We start from the raw sequence: 19,767 nt of genomic DNA on the forward strand, positions 1-19,767 counted from the left end.
AACCCTATGGAGCAGCTCTCCTCTGTCCTATAGGGTCACTATGAGCCAGAATCAACTCCATGGCAACATTTTTTTTTTTTTATTTGTTTGTTTTAAAACTTCAAAATATATTCTGAATCTGACCACTTGTCACCACCTCCAATGTTACCATCCTGGTCCAAACCAACACCATCTTTTGCCAAGAGTATTTCAATAGCCTCCTAACTGGTCTACACTCTTGTCCCCTACAGCCTATTCTCAGTACAGCAGCCATTATGGACCTTTAGAAAAAGAAAAAAAAAACTCAAATGATGTCACTCTTGTACTTAATACCTTTTAAGGTTCCCAGTTTATTTGAAGTTAAAGTCAAATCTGTACAATAGTCTAAAGGTCCTACATGAGCTGGCCTTTCATTGTCTATGCACCTTCATCTCCTAACTCACACCCCTTGTGTTACCCTGCTCTGAGTCTGTTGGCTCTCTTACCCTTTCTTCAAACATGCATGCCAGGCACAGCCCGATATTAGACATTTTAGGTTGTCTGTCTTCTCTTCCTGGAACACTATTCCCTCATAGATTTGCATGGCTCACCCCCTGATCTCCTTTATGTCCTTTTCAAATGTCATTTGCATACTAAGGCCCATCCTAATTACTCTACTTAAAATTCCATTCCCACCCCACCCCTGCACTCTCCATCCTTCCTCCTCCACTCAGATTGTCCCCCATACCTACTGTCTTTCTCCAACTCCTGCTCATTAAAAATGTATTGTCTGTTTCTCACTCACCAGAATACAACATCCTCAAGGGCAGAAAGAAGGGTCAGTTTTGTTTACTGCTATATCCCCGGATAAAGAGCAGTTCCTGGTAACTAATCAAACACACACACGCACACACACAGTTGCCATGGAGTCGATTCTGACTCATGGCGACCCAAGTGTGCAGAGTAGAACTGCGCTCCATGGGGTTTTCAATGGCTGATTATTTACAAGTAGAACTTTAGGCTTTTCTTCTGAGTCCCCACTGAGTAGACTCAAACTGTCAACTTTTTGGTTAGCAGCCAAGCATGTTAACCTTTGCACCAGACAGTGACTCCTCAGTGTAACTATAGGACTGAACTTTCAATTCTAGATGGAATCAGATAGATCTTGGATGGAATACAATTTAGAAGGGAACTTATGTGTGTGTGTGCACATAGGAGTTTGGCACACAGTGATCCTTTGAAGGCCTGCCCAGACTCTGCAGCCCCATTCCAGTTGCAGCTGAGGTCACAGAGAGGCCAAACGACTTAGCTGGCCCTGACCCCAGGTGCTTACCCTTTGTTAGCAAGGTTGATTCCTGGAAATGACACACAGTCCCCTCTCTGGTGCTTTGACCTGCCTTTGTTAGAGGGGATATATGCATTTCCTCAGCTGTCCTTTGGGACTTCTTCCACATAGCAGCCCAGGAATACTTACCTCAGCCCCCAAAGACTCAATTAGATCTCACTTGGAGTTTAGGGATGATACATTAATTAGAACAGGATGAAATGAGGAGTATTCTACTAAAAATTAAAAGTGAGCTTTTTTCTTTTGGATTTAAAACAGCATATAAACACTAAATGTGTCTGATAATAGAAATTCTCCAAACCATACTCATTAGATTTTCTAGAATGTATTACGTGGTCCATAATTTTGTTCCTTGTTCACTCTGTCCTGGCTATCTTCCTTGTCTTGTCCTTCAGCAGACCACTACCCATTCTGGGAAACCAACCACAGGGCCTTTTTACATTGTTAAAACCTCATGTCTTATATGTAAAAATGCTACTACAATTAAGAAAAGTGTTCATCTCAAGAAAACAGCCTCTACTATTTCATTGTAAATTCTCCATAAATAAAACTGAACAAGAAAACGAATATAAATATTTATATGCCTTAATGGTTATTAGGGGCCGTGGTGGTGCAGTGGTTAAAGCACCCAACTGCTAACCTGAAGGTCAGTGGTTCGAACCCATCAGCCCCTTCACAGGATAAAGATGGGCAGCCTGCCACCTTAAATGTTTACACCCTTGGAAACCCAATGGGGCAGTTCTACCCTTTCCTATAGGGAGACTATGAATCAGAATTGACTTGAAGACAGTGGATTTGGCTTAATTTTGGCTAAATGGTTATTAATCACTACCTCAATAAAGATTTCACACTAAGTATTCCTTTAGATTTAATACTTATTGGAATCACTCTCTTTCTGCCTCCTTTTCTGTCTGTATCTCCATCTCTAATTCTGCCTCTCTCATACAGCTTCTACAATTTAGCTCTCGATTCTTTAATTGTTGGAGGAAAAACAAAATATTTTGCTGAAAGCTCACAGTGACTCTAACCAGAAGTGTTTGTTCCCTCATGTGCCTATTGCCAATGAAACCTGTTATCTTTATGTCATAGCAACTCAAGAATCAGAATCAGGAAAGAAAACAAACAAACTTGTTTCTAGTGCATTTTTACAGTAGGTATTTTTCTTACTATTTCTAACTTACTCTCTCTCAATAAGCAGGATAAGGACCTTTGGAACTGGGACTTCTGGATTTACATTCCTCCTTTCTCCCCATGGACTACAGGATTTGAAGGAAGACATTTAATCCATTTAATCTGGACAATGGTTCGACAATCAGCTATATTATTTCTATTTATAGATTAAAATATTAAACACAGGCAATTTATGAACATTCAAGTGGAAATTAAAAATCAGCTTTTCTTTTAAGCATCTCAGAATCTCAGCAGTTTAATAGACTGTGTTCTAGACTAGCAGACAGAAGTTTTTTCCAAATGCCCCAGCTCCATTTATTTTAAAAATACATTGAATTACATTAGTACATGACTTAAAGAGACAAATGCAAAATGGTATTTCTACATTGCTCAACTGTTTTTTGTCTGTCTGGTTCTTTTTTTAAATTTTGATTTCTAAGAGTAAAGGCTGATAACAATGAAATGGAGATAACTGTCGAAAAGTAGCTGTTGCTTACCAAGTATTTGCACTTAAGAAAACTTTGCTCTGTCTAACATTTCTTCAGAGCATCAATGACACCTTTATTTCTTCAGCTATAGGTCAAGGGATTCAACATCAGAAACACCACAGTGTAGGACTCTAACACCAATTTATCCTGTTCCAGGGCATAGCTAGTGCTTGGCCTGGAGTAAATGAAGAGAATGGAGCCATAGTACAGGTGGCTGGTGTCAGGTGAGAGCCACAAGTGGAGAAGGCTTTGAGGCAGCCTTGGGCAGAGTGAATCTTCAAGATGGCAGCAATGATGAAGTGGTAGGAGGCAAGAATGAGTATGGTGGGAGTAATGACATTGGTGGCAAGTATGAAATATAGCATAGCCTGGTAACTGTCCTTCACATCACATGCCAACTTCACAAGTGGGGGAAGATCACAGAAGAAATCATCAATGATATTATGCCACAGAAGTCCAGGGTAAATGTTTCACTGGTGATGATAGTTGAGCTAATAAAGCCACCAAGGTATGAAGTTGCAACAAGACTGGTACATAACCTTGGGGACATAGCTTGGGAATAAATCAGGGGGTTGGAGATGGCCACATAGCAGTCATATGCCATGGCACCTAACAGGTAACACTCATTATATCCCAGCTGAGCAGAGAAGAGGAACTGATCCAGGCAGCCAGCAAAGGAGATGCTTTTGTCCTCAGAGATGCAGGTCACTGGGATCTTTGGGGTGTAGACAGAGGAATACCAGAGATCCAGGAATGATAGATTCCCAAAGAAGAAATATGTGTGCGTGTGGATCTGTGAGTCAGCACAGATCAGAGAAATCAGGGTGATGTTCCCTAAGAGACTGATGACATAAATGACCAGGAAGATGAAAAAGAGCCCTCTCTGTAACCTCAAGTTGGCTATGAACCCTAAAAGTATGAGGTCCTTTACTTTGGTGAAGTTTTTCTCTTCCATTGGTTTTGAGTTTCAGTTGCTCTTTCCTGTGAGAGAATTAATAAATAGGTCATGAATTAAAATATTAGAAGCCCCCTTGTCTCATAATTTGCCATTTTAGATAATGAAAAAATCCAACTGATGCACATACATTGTTGTTTGTGAGATGTGTTTCTGGTGACCTGGGTGTTATTCCTTTTGACACAGCTGGGAAACCAGTTCCATGGTATGGTTTTAAGAATTCAGTTGTTATGTATCTAAAATAGTGTGTACCACCTTATATTTTTAATCTAACTTTTCTTCCTTTTGAGGAGACAGTGATTTGAATAACTTTCTCTTTTGGCCACACTTAGGTGATTGAGGACCATGTGAAGGACATAAAAATGAAAGTTTGAAAGAATGCTCTGATAACTTTTCATGTCTTTGAGTTCTTTGTCTTTTCACATAGAATTACATACTGAAGCTTAATCTCATTATTCTAACTGAACTTTGAAATATCTGTGAAAGTTTACTAAACTTTAATATTCTTGAAGGCAATAACTATATTTTGTTCCTCTTTTTATCCCCAAAACCAAACAGAAAGTTTGTCATAATATACAAATTGTGGAACAAAAGACTAGATTTATTTAGATAACTAGAATTTGAGCCATAGCTACTTTATAATTCCCAAATATACTCTGGAGAGAAGTGACAATACTGCCTTATGGAAGATAATGTTCATAATGTGTGTTGCAATTTCTATAGAATAAAGAGTTCTTTAAAACTGTCTGGAAGAATGGTTTTGGGAAGTTATGGAACATAGTCTCTGAAAGCCCACAGAGGTACAAGTGGGAGATTGGACTATATCCCACCATGGGAGAAGGATCATCTCAACTTCTGTGTTATAGCCTAGAGGACCTCCGCTACAATCTACCACAATTAACCCATTGTCATTGAGACGATTCTGACTCATAGCCACCCCATAGGACAGAGTAGAACTGCCCTGTAGAGTTTCCAAGGAGCGACTGGTGGATTGGAATTGCTGACCATTTGGTGAGCAGTCAAGCTCTTAACCACTGCACCACCAAGGCTCAAGGAAGAGCTAAATCACAATAGCAAGGATTCTGGATTGGCAAGGGATGTTAAAATTTTTACTAATAGGTCTATGACTTGAAAATATCTTGTGCTAGGGGAAATAAAAAATCTTGCTTTGGCCATTATGCCACCCCATGGACTTAAAATAGAGCTGGAAAAATAAAGAATATTCTCTTGGAACTTCATTTATTTGATGAGAGAAAATTTCTTTCTACTACAGTGGCTGTTGTCGTTAGTTGCCATCTAGTTGAGTCACTAGAGTGTAAAAAGGTATAATTTTCAAATTTTAGAACACATTTTAATGCCATAATTTTTGTTAAAGTCAATGATATGCATTGATACAGTGGCTGCAACAGTGGGTTCAAGAATAACAATTGTGAGGATGGCACAGGACAGGGCAGCGTTTCGTTCTGTTGTACATAAGGTTGCTGTGACTCAGAACTGGCTGGAAGGCATCTAACAACAATACAACAACGTTATTAAAGTAGAAGTTGTTCATAATAACAAAAAGAGGATTGGAATACATGACAAGTATTTCAAGATTGTCGGTGCTGAGGTCATTTTTAACAAAGCATATATCTATAACAGTTTAGGACCCAGAATCAGGAGATACTTGTTTTGATCTAAGATGGCTGCTGACAATTTTTAAAAATCATGCCCTTTAGAACTCTACTTTCTTACCTATCTTTCTTAGTTTAGTAGAACTTCATGAATTCAAATGAGATCACATGTGAAAAAACACATTTAACACCAGATGTTGTAAACTGGGAATTACATTTTCAAAAGTTTCACAAGTTCCTCATCTCAAATCCCCTCTCAGATATACTGCTTTAAATTCCAAAGATTTCCAATTGTACCCATGGTATGACTTCCAGAGTTTCTAGTTTTCTCTCGCAGAAACTATTCCTTCCTTATTGTGGTGCTTTATACAAGCTGAGCAATTGCTGAATTTGTTTACAGAGACCAAATTGGGAGTTAAAGGTTTAAGAGATGATTCTCCTCTAGCCTCTCTTGTTTTCCTCTACAGTTATTAAAGTATAAAACAAATATAAGTGTGGCTATATACATATATGAAAACGTTTTTCAAAGCTTTACAAATTAAAAAGGGTTTAAGGTTGCTTCCCTACACATCTGTCAATTTGTTGTACTGTGTTGACCTGTGTGTTGCTGTGATGCTGGAAACTATGTCACAGGTATTTCAAATACCAACAGGATTACCCGTGGTGGCCAGGTTTCAGTGGAGCTTCCAGACTAAGACAGACTAGGAAGAAGGACCTGGCTATCTACTTATGAAAATACTGGCCAGTGAAAACCTTGTGAATAGCAGGGTAACATCATCTGATACAACCCCTTAAGATATAGCCCCCTCAGGTTGGAAGGCACTCAAAATATCACCGGGGAAGAGCTGCCTTCTCAAAGTAGATTCAACTTTAGTGATGAGGATGGAGTAACGCGTTCAGGACCTTCATCTGCTGATGTGGCACAACTCAAAATGAGAAGCAATAGCTGCAAAAAAAAAAAAAAAAAAATTAATTGCAAAGTGGAATGTAAGGACAGAAAAAAGGAGGAAGACCCTCAATGAAATAGATTGACACAGTGGCCACAACAATGGGCTCAAGCATAGCAGCAATTGTGAGGATGGTGCAGGACCAAGCAGTGTTTTCTTCTTTTGTACATAGGGTCTCTATGAGCTGGAACCAACTCAATGGCACCTAACAGCAACGACAGCAAGGTGGCTTACTATGATACCTACTCAGCCTATGATTCCTAAGATGTAGGTAAATACATTTATTAAGAAGTTATGACAAGCAAAAAAAAGAACAGTCTATGAAATGGAAGCAGAGATAAAGCCTACATAAAATCACACAGAAAGTCCTATTCACTGTTCTGGGTGGACCACAAATTTGACTCACAATTCCTGCAGCCCATATACATACTTAGCACTGTCCACAATACCAAACAAAACAAAACAATACAAACCCTCAATCAAAAAGCCAGTCATTACCATTCTTGATACAAACTTTAGAAGTCTTTTCTCTAGAGCTTCCTTATAAATAGAGAATGATTGAAATACGCATATGATATATTTAATAGTATTTTTATGTATATGGATACAAGGGAGTATTTTTGAGCTACATTTATTTGCCATTACTTTCATAGATTTAAAGCTAGCTGCAATCCGTACTGGATTCGAGGGATCCTGAGATGCTTTCTCCTCACAAAAAATCTCCTCGTCCATCAGATATCTTCCTTCACCAGGAAGCCTCTTTCAGAAGTAGCTCCCGCTGGAGTGGTCACACAGAAAGGAGCTGACCTCTTACTAATTTCTCAGTTCTTCTCAAGGATTAATGCACATGTGCGATTTAGTTTGGTACCTTAATTGGATACTTCTTAAATCATATATTAAAGATGAATGTATTGTATTATCCCAAAGGGATATATAATTGCACTCCCTCTCTCAAGGAGCTTCTATGCCAGGAACTGCCTAATATAGAAAATAAAGCATTGTGAAGTTATGAAAATACTGACACATTTTAAGCTTTCTACACTTTGACATACTCTGAGGACGAATGCTGCTCCTGAACAACAGCAGGGACCATGGTGTGCCGCAGCTACAGAGGCTTTGTGAGAATGAAAGCATCTCCCAAGTAGACATCCCCTACATCTCTAATTCCTTGCTTCACTACAGGAGGAAACAAGGCCTGAAGAGAGGACATTTGGGGACACCTTAGCCTTCTTCACCAATTGTTATAGGAAAGAAAACCTTACTTTGTTTCATGAAATATAATTATAATATAAATTAAGATTTTTTTTAATCTTTTGTCCATATTGTGACCTATTGTCCTTCTCCCCCAGAAAAATTAAACACAAAGCTTATTGTCAGGAATATAAATACTCATTTCATTAGAATTTCAGCTGAAATTCAAAATTTCCCACATTACCTTAGAATACAAAGTGCCTTCTCCTCCTTCCACAAGCATCTTCTTCCTAGCATGGAGAACACATAAGCTTGAGCATCCCTTTGGGATATACCCCTGAAAACAAAGATAATCCTCAAGTGTTGTTCCGGTGCCAAGTGACCAACTACAATGCTCAACTGGCTTTCTGGAAGGATATGGGGAGAGATTTTCATGAATGTAATTGTTCCAATTAACCTGAAAGCTCTGCTGATTGAAGAGTTTCATTTATGCATTTGAGATAAAACAAAAAGGACTAAGCTAACAGAACAGTCTGCAGACAGTAGATGCTAAAGAATTATTTACAGTTCACAATAATTTTAATATAACTGTAATGATATTGAAAATACCATAGAATTTGAGTCCTGAAACATGCTGAATACTACTTAAAAAAAGGACTCATTTTACAAATAATGAAATTGAGAGACAGAAAAATTAATGGTTCACAGGCAGTCATATCATAAGTGTAAATTTTACCCCTACATCAGACCTTGAATATATTTATTCATCAAAACAAATTAGGCAGGTGGATTGAGCAGGGCCAGGCAGCATAGGGACTGTGTAGTTCATTTTAGATATTTTAGAATATAGCTTAATTTCAATGGAGAGCCATTGAATCTTTTTAATCAGATGCACAATTTGGTCAAGTAAAATTTAGTTAAAAAAAAAGGACTTGTCTTTATAATGTGATGAACAGAAGTGTGAAGATAGAGTAGTTAAGTTAGATGACTAACACAACAGCCTAAGAGAGGGCTGATGGCAGTCGGATTGGTTTAATAGCAATGGATTTGGTGAGAAATAGATGAATCTGAGATATTTGGAAAGAAATACATACAGGAGTTTGTGCTAATAACTTTGAACCCCCAAATACCCCTGAAATTTTCTTGCCTGCTAAATCAGTCCCTCTTCTTTTGTCTCAGGGAAATGGTTTTACCCAGAGAAAAATAAAAGAAACAAAGCTTTCAAATGACTTTGTCTAAGGCAGTTGACTTGCAAGGGATGCCAGTGTCTACTAAGTCCCCACCCCAACACCCCTCTTTGCTTCCAGGCACAAAGGAGAGTTAGATTCAATCATAGCCCAGGTGAACAAAGCAGACACAATCTTTGTTCTTGTGCTACTTATAGTTTAAAACAGAAAGCAGTTGCCTAGTATGATTGTGAGAGTTGATACGACTCACTCAAGGCCATGAAGAGAGTTAATTGTAGAGCTAGTATAATTAGCTCTCCTTTGATTGTGCCTTCTTTTATGTTCTTTAGCACTTAGTCCTCCGTCTTCTTTTTCACTTGAATGGCTTTCTCTGCCTTTATTAGAGCAGAGATTACTAACGTTGGGTCCCTTGATCATTAGGGAGTGCTACAACGGGTCAAAGAAGACCTCTGAAGATGAGACACGGCAATTTTGTCAGTATGCATATGTGTTCAGGAGGGCCCATAGCTTCTATTGGATTCTCAGTAGGGTTCATTGTTCACAGCCTTTGAGCTACAGGCTTTTTATTTGCATTCCTCAAACTAAAAGCCTTCCAGAATGGTGCAGACACTTCCTGAAATGGATTTTACTAAAGGAATTGGAGTAATAAAAGGGAAACCAGATGAAATTTCCTTTATATTTCCAGAGAACTTTGATCTTATAGACTTGGAAAGAGTTGTCAGCCAAACTTTAAAATCATTTCTCATCTTGTTACTCTGAAAATGAATAAAAGAGGAAGAAAACTAGATTTAAATAGTGTGAAACATTGTCAAGGAAAGGGAATAGATAAGACCATACTGATATTTCACTGTAATGATTATCAGGAAAAAAAAAAGAGAAGACCTTCCTAAATGAAGGATTACTGGTTTTACGTGAACTTCAATAAGAGTGGCTGTAATTCATATTTGTGAAATAACAGCATCAATGTATGTAAAAATTCTAGAACAATAATTTATTCTTTCATTTATGGTTCAAAAGAATGTTCCTTTCCTCAGGGAGATTACCTCCTACTGAGTGGCATAAACAGGCTAGATACTCACCAAGCCCATCTTCTCTTTCTGAGCACTCAGGAAGACTACATTTCCCAGCATGCTTTGTATCTAAGCTAAGGCCATGTGACTGTATCTGACCAATGGCGTAGCACAAAAGCGAGTACACAATTTCTTTTCTGGCCATAAAATTCCATAATCATCCACTGTCTTCTGTCAAACCATGGTGGTCATGTATTGGATCTGGGTGCATCAAAAATTGGAAAGAAACTGGTCTTGAAGTCACTGTTCAGAAGAAAGATGAAACTTCTCAAGAACTTGAATTGTAACATAGTTTAACCCAATAAAGGAGTTTTGGTCATTCATTTAAAATCCCACACATATATTGTATGTGTGTGTGCACTTGGGTATGTGTGTGTGTATCCTCCACCCAACTAGGATTGCCACTGGTTAAAAAACAAAACAAGCAAACAAAAATGTAGTCCCTACCCTCAAAGTAAGGAGCTTTGGTGGTACAGTGGTTAAGTGCTCACCTGCAAACTGAAAGTTAGGTTATTCGAACTAACCAGCTGCTCCGTGGCAGAATGGCGTGGCCCTCTGCTTCTGTAACAATTACAGCCTTGGAAACCCTCTGAGGCAGCTCTACTCTGTCCTACAGGGTTGCTATGAGTCGGAATTGACTGAACAGCAATGAGTACCCTCAAGATGGTTGAGTGGTCGAATTGTCACCTTCCATGCTGAACACTTGGATTCATTGCCCACCAGTGCTCCGCAGGCACAACCACCATCCATCTGTCAGTTGAGGCTTGCATGTTTCTTTGATACTGAATATGTTTCAGTGGAGCTTCTAGACTATGACAAACCAGGAAGAAAAGCCAATAATGGGCTCCTAAAAATCAGGCAATGAAAACCCTATGGATCGCAGCTGCTCAAGTAGAGTTTTGTATTTTTATGCACAGAGTTGCCATGAGTAGGGGGCTAACTACATGGCAACTGACAGGAACAACCCTCAGGAAGAGATCCTAGTGGTAAAATATTGTAATTGCAAGGAAGCTTTAAAAATTTTTTTTTTTTTTTAGGCAAATGTAAATTTAAAAACTCTGTTAAAAGGAAATTATCTTGTCTGAAGAGAGCTAAATCTGAAGGGAGTTGGATGTGGAGTGGAAAGTTAAAGAGGCTTTCATCATTTTCTTCTACGTGCTTTCGTCATCTTGTCATGGATTAAAGCAATGCCACGTGATTAGTGTGTCTATCCATGTGCTCCATAAACAAACACCTCCCATGAGCCAGGCTCTGCTGTTCTAAATATTTTTTATAAAGTTCACGTCCTTCAATGCATCCATGAGCAAATATCCCTACCTTGTAGAACTTATGCTGCCATAAAATTTACATGTATTTGTGATATATATAAAAGCAACAATACCAAGTGTTGGTGAGTACCATAGACTGGGCTTTCCAGAGAAGCAAAACTTGTAAAGCATATAAAAATATATATATATAGAGAGAGAGAGAGAGATTTATGTCAAGGAAATGGCTCAAGTGGTTGTAGATGCTAGAAAGTCTTAAGTCTGCGGATCAGGCTTCTCCTGATGCACGTACTAACGGGGGATGATAAACGAAGATTAGCAGGTCAGAGAGCAGGGCTCTTGTTCATAGGCTGTGAAGATCAATGAATCCTAAAGATCAGCAGGCAAGTCCACAGGTAAGCTGCTAGCTCAAGTCCCAAGAACTGGAGATCGGATGAAAAGGAGCCAGCTGCAGGACCCAGAACGAGCAAAAGTCACAAGTCTTGCCAGAATATTCATTTATGTTCAATGCAGGCCACATGCCCGAGGAAACTCCCTTTCAACTGATTGGCTACTCACAGCAGATCCCATCATGGAGGTGATCACGTAATATCAAATCTCATCATGAAAGTGATCACACCATCATACGACTATAAAATCACTGAGGATCTTGGCCCAGCCAAGTTGATGCACAACCTTAACCATTACAATGAGGATGTACAGAAATTGAATCTCTTGTACATTGCTGGTTGTTCTTGTTGTTGTTGCTAGGTGTTGTTGAGTTGATTCTGACTCATAGCAACCCCATGTACAACAGAATGAAACACTGCCCAGTCCTATACTACCCTCACAATTGTTATGCTTGAGTCTATTGTTGTAGCCACTGTGTCAATCCATCTCTTTGAGGGTCTCCTTCATTTTTGCTGACCTTCTGCTTTGACAAACATGATGTCCCACTGCAGGGACTGGCCCCTCCTGATAACATGCCCAAAGTATGTGAGACAAATTCTCACCAACCTTGCTTCTAAGGAGCATTCAGCTGTACTTCTTCCAAGACAGACCTGTTTATTCTTTTGGCAGTCCATGGTATATTCAATACTCTTCACCAACACTACAATTTTTTTTTTTTTTTTTTTCTATTTTCGATTAGAAGGTGTCAATTCTTCTTCTTCCTTATTCATTGCCCAGCTTTCTCATGCATATAATGTAATTGAAAACACCATGGCTTGGGCCAGGAACAACTTAGTGTTCAAGGTAACATCTTTAATCTTCAACACTTTAAAGAGGTTTTTTGATTTCTTGAGTGCCCCTTCCATGGGTGAGGATTGTGACCCAAGTAAAATGAAATCTTTGAGGACTTCGATCTTTTCTCTGTTTATCATGATGTTGGTTATTAGTCCCTTTGTGAGGATTTTTGTTTTCTTTATGTTGAGGTATAATCCATACCAAAGGCTGTGGTCTTTGATCTTCATCAGTAAGTGCTTCACATCCTCTTCACTTTCAGCAAGCAAGATCGTGTCATCTGTATAACACAGGTTAATGAATTTTCCTCCAATCCCGATATCCCAATCTTCTTCATGTAGTCCAGCTTCTCGGATTATTTTTTCAGCATGCAGACTGAATAGGTATTGCTCGTCGGAATGTAAAGTGGTACAGTCACTCTGGAAAAGAGTTCAACTGTTTCTTTAAAAAACTAAACACACACTTACCATTTCTGCTGTTGTTAGGTGCCATCAAGTCAGTTCCCACTCATAGCTACCCCATGTACAACAGAAAGAAATGCTGCTCAATCCTGTTGTCTTCACAATCTTTGCTATGTTTGAGCCCATCATTGCAGTCACTGTGTCAAGCCATCTCGTTGAGTGTCTTCCTCTTTTTCAGTGTCCCTATACTTATCATAATCATAGGGACCCTACAGGACAGAGTAGAACTGCTCCATATGGTTTCCAAGGAGTGTCTGGTGGATTTGAACTGCTGACCTTTTGGTTAGCATCTATAGTTCTTAATCACTACACAACCAGGGTTTCCATATACTTACCGTACAACCCAGCAAATGCACTCTTGAGCAATTATGTTTACACAAAGCTAATGTCTGCACAAAAATCTATATATAATTTTTCATAGCAACTTTTTTTATGTTTAATAGCCCAAAAACTTAGCCAGCCAAAATGTCTTACAATAGCTGAATGATTAAACAAACTATGGTACACTTATATCATGGAATACTAGTTTGCAATAAAAAGGAAAAACTATTGACTATGGGATAGCAGAATGGGTCACAGATGGCTACATACCAGTCCACTGCCAAAGTAGCCAGAAGGTAACAGTCAGTAGTAACAAACGTAATAAAGACAATACTTTTATTACGTATCCCAGGAATGATACTGATTAATTTTCAACTATGAAATTTTCTAGCATCTTGGGAGTAATGGCAGAGTTATAACAGATATCAAAAAAAGCCAAAAGTAGGAAAAAGTAGATGGGTGTTTGAAGCCTGGGATCTGTCTTGATGAGTGGGATTAATCCAATATTACCCAACATGGAGGTCACATAAATCATTAGAAATACAATAAACAGGACATACCAAAACTTGTGTTGGCTGCCAAATCTGAGAAGAAAGGATTCAGTCACTTCTGTGTCATTTCCTTGTGTTATAAAAAAAAAAAAAAAAAACACAAGGAAATGACACAGAAGTGACTGAATCCTTACTTCTCAGATTTGGCAGCCAAAACAAGTTTCGGTATGTCCTCTTTATGCTACCAAAAATCTCAGAAGGACCAAGAAAAGAAGGCAAATCTTTGTGGTCTCAGGTTACCTTTTTCACTTGGATTTTCATGACAAACACTCACAACAATGTTTATTGGTTCTCAAATATTTTTTTCTATATTCTTGGCAAAACTCCACCAGGTAAGCAGAGATCCTTGAGCAATGAATTCGTTTTCAAAATGAAGATTTTCATAAAAGATGATTTCTAATCTGTGTGGTTCTAAGAAATATAGACAGACATGCTTTTCCATTGTATCAAACAAATGTCCATATTTGCATAAAGCAATGTTTAAATATGATTATGTACCTTTCAACAACTGGTAGTGTTTCTCAGGTATTTATAATTTTAACCATAGTCCAAGCTCTTGAAAAATGAGAATGAAATATAAAATTTTTAAGTTTAGGGCATAAAAGGAATTTCATAATCAGTCAATCCAAAAGAATGTCAAACTTTCTGTATTAGAGAATGATACAAGGAAGGAAGATGAGTAGAAATCACATTACATGACATAAATAAATCCACATCTTTTAGTAAGGAAAATAAATGTAAGTGGAGTAAACTCACTATTAAGATTCAGAGATTGTCAAATTGGATTGTCAAATTCTAAAAAATAAAAATGAAACCTTTGGTATAATAGAAAAATTTGGAAACAAAATTAATGACTAGTGATTAAGTCAATTGTGACATATAAAAGAATATAATATTCTGTGACAATGAAAATTAGTTCACTAGAGCTACTTTTCTTAACCCAATTCTTAAAATCCTGTTGAGGAAAAGAGCTAATCGATTAATCATAGTACAATATAATATTTGGGTTCAATTATATTTATGATATTTTACATCCACAGCTATTTGGTTGTGAGAAATGTTCATTGTTTATTCTGTATGCCTTTTTTTTTTAATTAATGTTTATTGTGCTTTAAGTGCAAGTTTACAAATCAGGTCAGTCTCATACAAAAATTTACATACACCTTGCCATACACCCCTAATTGCTCTGCCTCCAAAGACACAGCACCATTCTTCCCTCCACTCTCTCTCCTCGGGTCCATTAGGGCAGCTTCTGGCCCCCTCTGCCCTTTCATCCCCTCTCCCGACAGGAGATGCCAACATAGTCTCATGTGTCCACTTGATCAAAGAAGCACATTCCTCACCACTATCATTTTCCATCCCCTTTTCCAGTCCAATCCCTGTCTGAAGAGTTAACTTTGGGAATGGTTCCTGTCCTGGGCTAACAGAAGGTCTGGGGACCATGGACTCTGGGGTCCCTCCAGTCCCAGTCTGACCCTTAAGTCTAGTCTTTTTATGAGAATTTGGAGTCTGCATCCAATTGCTCTCATGCTCCCTCAGGGTTTATCTTTTGAGTTCCCTGTCAGGGCAGTCATAGGTTGTGGCCAGGCACCATCTAATTCTTCTGGTCTCAGGCTGATGTAATTTCTGGTTTGTGTGGTCCTTTCTGTCTCTTAGGCTCATAATTACCTTGTGTCTTTGGAGTTCTTCATTCTTCCTTAGTCCAGGTGGGTTGAGACCAACTGATGCATCTTAGGTGGCCGCTTGCTAGCATTTAAGGTCCCAGATGCCACTCTCCAAATTGGGATGCAGAATGTTCTGTTAATAGATTTTATTATGCCAATTGACTTAGGTGTCCCCTGAAACCATGGTCATCAAACCCCCGCCCCTGCTATGCTGACCTCTAAGGCGTTCAGTTTATTCAGGAAACTTCTTTGCTTTTGGTTTAGTCCATTTGTGTTGACCTCTCCTGTATTGTGTATTGTCTTTCCCTTCACCTAAAATAATACTTATCTACTATCTAATTAGTGAATACTCCTCTGCCTCCCTCCTTCCCTCCCTTTCTCCCCCCTCTCTAACCATCAAAGAATATTTTCTTCTCTGTTTAAACTATTTCTCCAGTTCTTACAATAGTGGTCTTATATATTATTTGTCCTTTTGCATTTAACTAATTTCACTCAGCATAATGTCTTCCAGATTTCTCCATGTTATGAAATGTTTCATGGATTCAACATTGTTCTTTTTTGATAGTATTCCATTGTGTGAATATGCCACATTTATTTATCCTTTCATCCGTTGATGGGCACCTTGGTTGCTTCCAACTTTTTGATACTGTAAACAGTGCTGCATTGAACATGGGTGTGCATATATCTGTTTGTGTAAAGGCTCTTATTTCTCTAGGATATATTCCAAGGAGTGGGATTGCTGGATCATATGGTAGTTCTAGTTCTAGCTTTTTAAGGAAGTGCCAAATAGATTTCCAAATTTTCTCTTTATTGGTGCATTTAGTCCATTTACATTCAGCGTAATTATAGATAGGTATGAGTTTAGTGTTGTCATTTTGATGCCTTTTTTTGTATATTGTTGACAATTTCATTTTTCCACTTTTTTGAGCTGAGAAGTTTTTCTTTGTAAATTGTGTGTTCCTTTTTTTATTGTAATTGAATTTGTTCTTGCTGAGTCCTTGTGTTTATCTTGGTTCTTATTTTGAAGTATGCGATTGTTAGTCATCTTTGTGGGTACCTTAACATTTACCCCTATTTTTCTGAGTATAAACCTAACTTATATCTCCCTATATCACCTTGATTTCCTCTCCATATGTAAGATCTATACCTCCTGTATTTAGTCCCTCTTTATTGATTATTGTCATCTTTTACATAATAACATCAATGATTCCCTGTTTTGAGCATTTTTTAAATTAAACTTATTTTATTTTGTGATTTCCCTATCTGAGTTGATATCAGGATGTTCTGTTCTGTGTCCTTGTCTTGTGTTGATATCTGATATTACTGATTTTCTGACCAAAGAATTTCCTTTTCTTAATTCTTGCAGCTTTGGTTTGGTTTTTGGAAATTCTTTAAGCTTGTGTTTATCTGTAAATGGTTTAATTTCACCTTCATACTTGAGAGAGAGTTTTGCTGGATATATGATTCTTGGCTGTCAAATTTTCTCCTTTAATGCTCTCTACATGTCATCCTATTGCCTTCTTGCCTGCGTTGTTTCTGCTGAGTAGTCCAGACTTATTCTTATTGATTCTCCTTTGTAGGTGACTTTTTGTTTATCCCTGGCTGCTTTTCAAAGGTTCTCCTTGGAAACTCTATGGGGCAGTTCTACCCTGTCCTTTAGGGTTGCTATGAGTCAGAATTGACTCAAAGGCTATGGGTTTGGTTTGGTTTCTTTATCTTTGGTTTTGGCAAGTTTGATGATATGTCTTGGTGATTTTCATTTGGGATCTACCTTGCATGGGGTTCGACGAACATCTTGGATAAATATCCATTCATCTTTCATGATATCAGTGAGGTTTACTGCCAACAGATCTTAAACAATTCTCTCTGTGTTTTCTGTTATCCCTCTCTGTTCTGGAATTCCAATCACACGGAAGTTATTCTTCTTGATAGAGTCCCACATGATTCACAGGGTTTCTTCGTTTTTTAAAATTCTTTTATGTGATTTTTCTTCAAATATACTGGTGCCGATTGCCTTATCCTCCATCTCCCCAATTCTGAATTCCAATTCTTCAATTCTGCTCCTCTGACTTCTTATTGAGTTGTCTAGGTCTGTAGTTTTATTGTTAAGCTTTTGAATTTCTGAATGCTGTCTCTCTATGGATTCTTGCAACTTATTATTAAATTTTTCATTATGTTCTTGAATAGTATTTTTAATTTCTTCAACTTCTTTATCTGTGTGCTCCTTGGCTTTTTCTGTACGTTGCCTTATTTCATTTCTGGTGTCGTCCCTGATGTCTTGATGTGTTCTGTACATTAGTCTTTTGTATTCTACATCTGGCAGTTCCAGGAATATATCCTCATCAGGGAGAGATCTTGATTTTCTGTTTTGGGGGTTTGTAGAATCAATCATGGCCTGCTTCTTTATGTGGTTTGATATCAATTGCTGTCTCTGAGCCACCTATGTAATTGTAATAATTTATTTAATGTTTGTTTACTGACTCTTATCTTCTTGCTTTGTTTTGTTTCAATATACCCAGATGGGCTACTAGAGTGTGCTAACTTGATTGTTGAAGATTTTGATGCACTTATGTCCTGTTACCAGATGGTTAGAGCTGTTACCAGGTACATGAGCCTATGAGTCCATTCACTATTCTTGAATAGAATCAGCTCAGGTGTCCTGATGGCCAGTCACCTAGTGTGTGGTGTAGGCTCTCACTTACTATCTTAGAGGAGTGGTGGTGATGGTTGTATGCACTGGTTTCTGGTAGCAATAGGGGGTTGCAGTCCGAGGAGGGCATGGTGCTGACAGCCTTCCCCCAAGTGCCAATGAGGGGGGAGCATCTCTGTTCTCTAGAGTGTTCTGGTGGGAAGGCTCTGCAGCTGTGCCTTAGGCACCCAATGTTTCTACCAGAAGAGTGGTAGGCATCTCTATCCTCAGACCCCTTTCACGGGTGGCTAGGTGGTATGGTTGGAGACTCAGCACTCAGTTCTCTGCTGTGGGTAGGTGAGGGCTCTGTTTAATAGAGCAGCGTCAGACCTCCAAAACCTGCCTCTCCACCACTTAGTTGAAACAGTTACAGTCACACCTCTAACAGAATTGCCTTTGCATTATAATAGTCACCTGATTCCATGTAGGGGTGAAGTCCAGAGTCTGTGGATCTCTTATGCCTGGACTGGAGCTGCTTCTATTCTGATCTTCCAATTAGGGAAGCTAGGAAAGGATTTTTCCCCTTATTGTTAATTGCTGTTTTTCCCATACCAGGAGAATGGGTTAGAAAAAAGCAGGGCATTTCTATCTCTGGCCAAGGGAATTTGAATGTTAATGAAGCTGGCTGGGGCAGGGAGGGGAGGGATCAGATAGATAGGAGAGAGTAGTGTGGTAAAATAGACAAAATCAGTTATCTTGTGTGGGGAGGGCTGTTTTACCTGAGATTCCAGAGGGGTGTGTAGCCTGTGTGCACTGGCTGGGTCCCCAGCCGTGATTAGCCCAGGGGGTTAGGGCTGTATCCCATGCTTGCCTTATCTCAGGAAGCCACCATCAGCCCCACTGCACTCGTGCCAAAGCACAGCACTAAGGGATGGGGCCTGAGGCACTGCGCTAGCTCCACAAGTGGCTGCTGCTCCTGTACGGTCTCTTGCTCCCCTGTCACTCATGTCAATTCCTTAGTTCTGTGTTTGATGGTCACAGTTCATCGATTGTCATGTATGTAATCATTCACTTTTTTTTTTGGTCTTTGTTGCAAAGGGTTCAAGTTATTCTTTTTCTCTTCTCTTAAAATTTATGTGGGATATTGGATTTGAAAAACGTGTCTTCTCTTGCTCAATTCTTGTCGTGTGTTACTTTACATCGAATTTTCTGGTGAGTTCATTAGAACAGCTGGTGTTACTTTGATGTTAGACTTGTTCTTTTTTCAAGCTGGCTAGCATGGACAATTGAGAATGCAAACAGGGATTTCCCTCATCTACTCTCAATCTAAGTACCAAAATTTCTCTGTCACTGCTTACTCTTCCTGATTCAAAGGACTCTTAGCCTCCTTTGAACTTCCCATGGAGTTTCTGTAGTTTAAAGCTACTTGTCTGAACCAAAATGATTGCTATGCCCTTTTATACATTTTAGATTCTCTATCTCTATTGAAGAGAGAAATATAAAATGTTTGCAAGAGTTCCCTTTTCCTAGGCAAGAAAGAGATAAATTCAGAATAAATGAGGTACCTAGTAACAGAAATAAATATTTCCAAATGCTAGAAAATGTCACTAAAATGAGAAAATTAGGAAAACAAAGTGTTGTTTCAGTATAATATTTCTTATAACAATGAATTTATTTTATATTCAGTTTTGTGCCGTATGTTGAAGAATGTATGGAGGGTCTTATTTTAGA

At 38.6% G+C, this 19,767-nt stretch overlaps 1 pseudogene; it reads right to left on the minus strand.

The window, feature by feature from the left end:
• Positions 1-3,003: 3,003 nt before the first annotated feature.
• LOC126080405 (olfactory receptor 1013-like) lies at positions 3,004-3,916 on the minus strand (annotated as a pseudogene).
• Between the last annotated feature and the right edge of the window lie 15,851 nt (positions 3,917-19,767).

Source organism: Elephas maximus, chromosome 7 (genome assembly GCF_024166365.1).
Source record: "Elephas maximus indicus isolate mEleMax1 chromosome 7, mEleMax1 primary haplotype, whole genome shotgun sequence".
NCBI lineage: Eukaryota > Metazoa > Chordata > Mammalia > Proboscidea > Elephantidae > Elephas > Elephas maximus.